Source organism: Phoca vitulina, unplaced genomic scaffold (genome assembly GCF_004348235.1).
Source record: "Phoca vitulina isolate PV1807 unplaced genomic scaffold, GSC_HSeal_1.0 scaffold42, whole genome shotgun sequence".
NCBI lineage: Eukaryota > Metazoa > Chordata > Mammalia > Carnivora > Phocidae > Phoca > Phoca vitulina.
This window is the reverse complement of record NW_022589745.1, coordinates 3,799,055-3,806,146: the sequence shown is the minus strand read 5'-3', so window position 1 is coordinate 3,806,146 and position 7,092 is coordinate 3,799,055.

Genomic DNA, 7,092 nt, shown 5'->3' with positions numbered 1-7,092 from the left:
CTTTCTTTCTTTCTTTCTTTCTTTCTTTCTTTCTTTCTTTCTTTCTTCTTTCTTTCTTTCTTCTTTCTTCACTTTCTAAGGAAAAGTTTTAAAAGAAGGAAATAAGAATGTGTTTGAGACCTTCATGCTTCTTACAGGTATAAAAAATAGACGTTTGCAACATCAGCAATAACCAACTATTTAAAGGAGTTTTAGGCTAACAAATGGAAAATGTGGCCCTCTGTAAGGATACCTACATCTCCTGAAAGTCTAATTTAATTAAATGGAAACTTACCTGATATTTTTAAAACCACAGAATGTATATCAGGATTAGGCCTAGGGGTCATCTTTTTTATAGCCAATATACATTTCATATATGTGTGAATATTTATATATTTATAAGCAAGATACGCGATTTTCCTGCTAATTGTACACATTGTTGGAGATATAATTCAAGCTCAGAGTCTTAAGATTTACATTTGATTAGAGCTACACATGACTAATTTTATGGTTATTATTGTCTTTTACAAATGCATCTTTACAAAGAAGACCCTTCATTTTTAAGCACTATTATGTAAGGGGGTAAGATATTCTACGAAAATCTCTCAAAATTATGAGAACACAATCAGAATACATATGAAACGTTCCTTTCCCCTCTGAACAAGAAACATTTCTCTAGGCAAATAATACACTAAAAATATCACTGGGTAAATATTTGACTCATTAAATTGAACATATCAGTTTTAAAAGTGCTCTGACTACATGCGTTTCTCCCTTGCTGAAATGATACTGTGCAGGACCATTCTTTCCATGTCTTCTCTCTTGATTTACTCTCCTGAAATGAGCTCCCCCATTCCCAGTGCAGCTACCTGTCTGTATCTCCACCTCAGACCTGGATCCCAAGTTTGATCTGTAGATCTTCTGTCTACCGAGGATCCCCCTTGTAGGTGTCCTCACACGTGGTAATGGATATAAATTGAACTCACCTGACTTTCCAGACCGTATTTTGCCCTATTGTTCCCATGGTGCTTTAGGGCCTTGGCATTTTATTCTATCCACCTAGAACTTTCTTTTCACCTGGTCTTTGCATCTTGATCTCCTGCATTGCATTTAGACCCAGGTACAATGCTGGGAGGGCTTCTAAGCACCTGCTGCCCCTCCCCTCGACACATAGGCCGCCAATGACTGTCACTACCTGTTTGGTTCATCAGGACGCACTTTAAAGTTGCTAAAATAATCTCGCTGATATTCTCCTTCATTTAATCTCTGAATCACCCAGCCTGAGAGTATGCTTCATTAAGGCACGACAGAAGGGCACAGGGCAAGGACCTGAAACTTTTAAAACATAATTTTACATCCTGATGAGCGCACAAGTTATACACATACAAAGCAGAAACCAAAGTGACACAAATGAATATCTCTCCTTATTAAGTATAATTCAGGCTACTTTCTATTCCATTTCTTTAAACAATGTTGCTTAAAACCCACTGAATTTACCTATTAATGAGACATTATTGAAGTTTGAATAGCAGTGGCTTGGGTGTTCTAAGACTCTAGTATGTTCTGCTTTGGATTGAAAATTCCAGTTGCAGTGTCCATCTGTCCATCTGTCCGTTCTCTCCCTCCCTCCCCCCCTCCCTCCCTCCCCCCCTCCCTCCCTCCTTCCCTCCCTCCTTCCTCCCTTCCATGGACACACCCTACTAGAGGGGTAAATTAGCTAAAATTTGTGAACCTGCATTGACACATCATAATTACCCACAGCCTGCAGTTTACACCAGGACTCACTCTCCCAGTATTGTACACTCTATAGGTTTTGACAAATGGATAATGGTATGTATCTACCATTATCATATCATACAGAGTATTTGCACTGCTCCAAATATCATTTGTTCTCCCCCTAAAAATCATCCCCCCCGCCTACCCCCACCTCTGGCAACCACTGATCTTTTTACTGTCTCCATAGTTTTTTTGTGTGTGTCTTTTCCAGAATGTCTTCTAGTTTCAATCATGCAGTGTGTAGCCTTTTCAAATTGTCTTCTTTCACTTAGAAATATGTATTTAAGGTTCCTCCAGGTCTTTTCATGGCTTGACAGCTCTTTTGCGTGTGTGTTTGCTGAGTAATATTCCATTGTCTGGATGGACCACAGTTTATTTATCCGCTCAACTACTAAAGGGCATCTTGGTCGCTTCCAAGTTTTGACAATTATGAGTAAAGCCGCCATAAATATCCATATGGAGTTTTTGTGTGGACCTCAGTTTTCGATTCATTGGGTAAATACCAAGGAGCACAATTGCTGGATCCCACGGTAAGAGTATATTTAATTTCGTAAGCAACCAGCAAACTCTCTTCCCAAGTGGCGGCAGCCTTTTCAGTACCAGCAGCGACGCACGAGCGCTCCCGTGGCCCCACATCCTGGCCAGACCTGTGCCTCCAGCCTCAGGTGCTCAGAACACACCTGTGCGTCGTGAGCGGCCCACGAATGTTATCGTCGTTGTTATTTTAACCTTTCTTTGTCCAATGCCTATAGCAGATCCTGGCGCACAGTAGCTGTTCCGCAAATGTCCGGTGAGTGAATTTTCCTGTTTGTCCACGCGCCCCGGAATTCTGTTGCGGCTGCTGGTTTCTACCATCCCTGTGGGCAGTGAGGTTCTTCTCAAGACTATCAGAATTTTAGCCACAGACACTCCCAGTTCCCACACCACAACCAGACTCTTCGCTCCAACAGGCAGCCTGGCCCTTATGACTCCCCAGGTTCATGTTCAATGGAGCCCTTCACCCTTGAACAAAATCCACTCCCCTTTGCAATGTAAGCAAAGCATGCGTCTCTTCTTTCTGCCTCTCTAGCTTTATCTCTTTCACAACTAACAAAAGCACAAAGGAGCATTAGGACAGCGCAGCATCGAGCAGAGTGGCTTTCAAACTTATCTTGACTGTGACCTGCCATATGAAATACATTTTTGCATCATGACCTTGGGCGCACACACCACACACAAATGAAACCAAGCTAGTTACAGGAGGGATATTTGTGGTTCCAGATAAAGCTGTTTCACATGTTCACACTGGTCTTATTAGCTAGGCATTTGTTAGAACTCGGTTGCTTTTGCAATTTAAACAAAACTTATTTTCATTAAACTTACATTAATCAACTTCAACTTTTTTTTTTTTTTTTTTTTTTGGTGAGACGCTGTTCTAGAAAAAGCATTTGTTTGTTGACTGGACACCCAGGGATTTAATAATAATAATAATAATAATAATAATAATAAAGGTAAATAACTGTTTCCTAAAAACCCAGGTTTGCCATCCTCCTAAGCTGCCCTCGGAGTTTATGCAGAGAGCCACCTGCTCGTGGAGTCCCGTAGCCTCACACCCTGCGCCCCAGCGGACGGGCAACCAGCGAGGTGGGCTGACGGGATGGCTCCTATGTGTTAATGCTAAAACACTTTGCCATCTGAACAAACGAGAGACATACACACTCCAAAAACGCTGCGTGCACTTCCTCGGGTGGCAGTGTGTAGAGAGGGAGGGAGAAGACACTTGTCTTCCCTCCTCAGGGTTGACCACTCCCCTGGAGGCTCTGCTCCTTTTTCTACCAGTGCCTTAGTCTCACCCACTCAAGAAGAGGACGTGTGATCGTGAGCATATGTGTATGCGTGTTTATAAGAGTACAAAATGAAAAGGAACGGATAGTCAATTTTGGAAGTACAATGTAAAAATTCACCAAATCTGATTTCTTTACACATGGCTACTGTTCTGATTGATAGATCTTATTGTCTTCCCTCTTTAAAAAAGATTTTTATTAATTTGGGACGCCTGGGTGGCTCAGTCTGTTGAGTGTCTGCCTTCGGATCAGATCATGATCCCAGGCAGGGAGACTGCTCCTCCCTCTGCTGCTTGTGCTTGCTCTCTCTAGCAAATGAATAAATAAAATCTCATTTTTATTTATTTATTTGAGAGAGAGCAAGAGAGAGAGAGGGGAGAGGGTGAGCATGAGCGGGGGGAGGGGGGTGCAGGGAGGAACAGAGGGACAAGCAGACTCCCTGCTGAGCGTGGGGCCTGATGTAGGGCTCAGTTCCAGGACCCTGAGCTGAAACCCTGTAGGTCACTTAATGGACTGAGCCGCCCAGGTGCCCCTATCTTAATCTCTTCTTAGAGAAAACATGCCCATCCAGAGCTACGACTGTGTCATTAGTTTTGGTGATGTCCCCCAAGGTGAGGCACCTAGGGGCTCGTGACCATCTTGCCAGTGAGTGTCCTGTAGATTTCGGGGATGTGGTTGGTACAGTTGCAGGAGGAAGGTGCCTATGGATGGGCCTGGCCGACAAGGTGATGACCAGCGATGTCAGATGCAGCATCCTTTCCCCTCTGGGTGGGATGAGGCAAAGTCCTAGCAATGACTCCTTCTGACTCAGCAATGAGCTGCGGCCAGTGCTGTATCTCTACCTTCCCCGAGGGAGCCCGGCACTCAACCAAGTCTTTCCTCCATTGACTCTCGATCTTAGGTAGCTGCTGCTTTTCTCTTCTCTAGCCCATGTCAAACCCACCTCCCCTTCATTCTCCCTCACCCCCTCTCTCCCCTTCCCTCTCCCTTCCTTTCTCTCTCCCTTGCTCTCTCTCCCTCCGTCTCCCCTCTCTCTTCCCCTCTCTCCCTGTCCTCCCTCCCCCTGCCTCTCCCCCTTTCCTCTTCCCCCTCTCCCCATCTCTCTTTTTTAAAGATTTTTATTTATTTATTTGACAGAGAGAGACACAGCGAGAGAGGGAACACAAGCAGGGGGAGTGGGAGAGCGAGAAACAGGCTTCCCGCTGAGCAGGGAACCCGATGTGGGGCTTGATCCCAGGACTCTGGGATCAGGACCTGAGCCAAAGACTCTAGCTATAAAATCCATTCTGCTCAGGAGTGAGCATGCTTCCAGCCTTCTTCCTCCATGGCCCTCTGATTCCTAGAAGCTTCTGGAACTCCTGCCCGAGGAGATTCTGGGAGAACCCGCTCTGCTCACTCTGCTGGGCTGCCCCAGACAGCCCTGGCCCTCACTTCTCTAGGTAGGAGTCATGTGTCAGTTGCCCAGTGCCTCAGCCTCTGCTGAGCTCCCACCCAGGCTGGGACCCCAAAGCTCAGGGTTGGAAGCTTTTGTTCTGAGACAAGGTGAAGTCTGGTGAAGAAAAGATGAAGGTGCTGCCTAATGGACCCAAGGGCAGAGCATCAAGCTGCAGAGGATTGTTGTCCAGCCTTAAAATTGAATGGAATTGTCCCTGATAGGTTTCCAACCAACACCCCCTTTCCCCTTTGGAGTGGGAGAAGGTCTGTCCTTGCCTCTTCCACCATTGTACTTTGGAAGCAGATAATTTATCTGGTTTCAGAGGTTTGCAGCTGGACAGGAATTTTTTTTTTTTTTTTTTTTTTTTTTTTGCAGCTGGACAGGAATTTGCCTCGAGTGTCCCCCATACCTGATCTAGATGATATTTAGATAGAATTTGGGATTGACAGATGATGCTGGGGCAGGCTAAGACTTTGGGGATCTGGGGACAGGATGCATGTGTTTTGCATATGAAAGGACATGGATTTTTTAGAAGCCAGAGAACTGAGTGTTGAAGGTTGAATTGTGTTTGCCCAAGATTCACACATCAGAGTCCTAACCCCTAGTACTTCCAGATGAGACTGTATTTGGAGATGGGGCCTTTGAGAAGGTGGTTGGTTGTTTGGGTGGGCTCTAATCCAAGATGACTGATGTGATGCTCTTATAAGAAAGAGAAATTTGGAACAGAGGCAGACACACACAGAGAGAAGATAGAGTGAGGAGTCATGGGATGCAGATGAAAATGGACAATCCAGGTAGGAATGGACTGTCCTTCCCAGTCCTCAGAAGGACCCAATCTTGCAGCACTGGTTTCTGGCCTCCAGACTGAAATCACTGTTTAAGTCAGCCAGTTGTGTGGTCCTTTGACACATGAGCCCCAGAAAACTAAGACAGAGGGGGACCAAGAACCATAAAGCATCTTCTCTAACATAGCCTCTCTAAAGAATTTCCCCCATCAGTTGATTTCCGGTCTTCCACAGGCACTTGGTCAGTAGCAGTGGATAAGGAAGGGTCTAGTTGCCCACCGTGTAGCCAGACTTTCACTGCCCTGTCTGCTTGTCCTAGCTCGGCCATGTGCAACCGCCATGTTATCCCTTTTCAGCTTTAGGGTCTCACCAAACGATGAGAATGGGAAAAGAACTATTTGACTTTTTATTCAGGCTGAAGGGTATCCCTTAATGAACGTAAGTAAGTTTGGAAATATAAACCATGTTGTCAAGGTGATGATCTCTCACCCTGTTCCCTGGATGCTCCGGGGAGGGGCATGGGTGGAGGGGCAGCTCTTGGGGTGTGCATGGACACAACAGTTTTTAATCCTGTTTCTTGACCACACTGCCCCTGGCAGGTGAACTGTCTCTGCACCACGGCACTCCCTGTGGCACTTGGTGCTTGCCACGATGACAGCACTCCCAGCATGTACACCCCAGTCTTCCCCAGCGCCACGGGTCCTGTAGAGCAGGATGAATCTGCAGACACTTGCAGGAGTGCTTACAAATGCACTGCTCTAGCAGACACTTGCGGGACCGAGTCTATCAGAAAGGAAGTTCCTCTGGGTTATTTATAAAGACTGATTTCAGTGCTAACCCTCTACTATACAATGAGGTCCCTCGAGCCAGTTTCCCCGGTGAATTTTGGAGACAGGAACAGAGGACAAGGACAGGAAAATCCGTGTGAATTTTAGCTTACAAATGTCCTCACCGTCACGGTGCGTGGTATAGGTAGAATGATAAAAGTCGTATAGTGTCTGGAAGAGAAGATTCTCCTTCTTGACCGTGCATTCTCTTAAAGGCAGAGGGTGTTTGGTTCCCACTGCCCTTACCCTCCAGCTGACAAGCTGCCTGGCACCTAGTAGGCATTCAGAGGATGAGCAAATGAATAAATGAGGAAGAAGACCCAGAGGTCAACATTACTTTGAGAGAGTGGCCAGAGAAGGAAAGAGAAAATTCAAGAGCAAGAAAGGGGACACACTTCCCGTTGGCCAACTCATTGTTCCTTTTCTGCCTCTTATGATGACCTTGCTCACAGCCCAGGCCACACTCT